This window comes from Limulus polyphemus, unplaced genomic scaffold (genome assembly GCF_000517525.1).
Source record: "Limulus polyphemus unplaced genomic scaffold, Limulus_polyphemus-2.1.2 Scaffold2181, whole genome shotgun sequence".
NCBI lineage: Eukaryota > Metazoa > Arthropoda > Merostomata > Xiphosura > Limulidae > Limulus > Limulus polyphemus.
The window spans coordinates 138405-139225 of record NW_013667791.1 but is presented as its reverse complement, the minus strand read 5'-3'; positions in this window follow the sequence as shown (position 1 = coordinate 139225).

Sequence of the window (821 nt, the reverse complement as noted above, 5' to 3'; positions counted from 1 at the left end):
AGGTTTGGTATGCCATACAAACTGCATTTGGATCAAGGCCGTAACTTTGAATTAGCTGTGTTCCGTAAATGCTGCAAGTTGTTTGGCATACGAAAGACCAGGACAACGCCACTTAACCCACAATCTGATGGGATAGTCGAAAAGTACAATTGGACACTGGGACAGGAATTGGGAAAGTTTTGAAATTGCCACCAAGATGACTGGGATGTCTTACTCCCTCCACTGTTGATGGCATATAGAACAGCATAGCATAAAGCCACTGCATACACTCCAACAAAGCTGATGTTTGGTCTGGATCTTCGGTTGCCAGTGGACCTGATAACAGGATGCCCACCTTACGAAGAGTTGCCTGAAAATGTGCTAGAGTTCGTGAAAGTGTTAGCTGAAAGGATGGATGATATTCACATTCAAGTGCATTCAAACTTGAAAATGTCTGCTGATTCCCTGAAGCTATGTTATGATAAGAGATCTACTGAAGTCAGCTTTGTACCAGGAGACAAGTTGTGGTTTTATAATCCCAGGAAAACCAAAGAGAAGTTTCCTAAATTGTCTTCTCTGTGGGAAGACTCATATGACATAGTGGATCATCTCTCAGACGTGACTTTCCGAATAAAATGTGAATACGTGTCACCTGAAAAAGCTGCTGTTAAAGAATAAACTGTACCCGGTTTTGAGAGGGAAAACAGTGAAGCCACTAATGAAGTTACTACCACTAATGTGATTGCTACCGATAATGGGACATTTCCTGATGGAGCAGATGAATCCCACGTGAAGCAAAAGCCAATGAGACGGAGACCAGTACGAAAGAAGATACGTCCTGT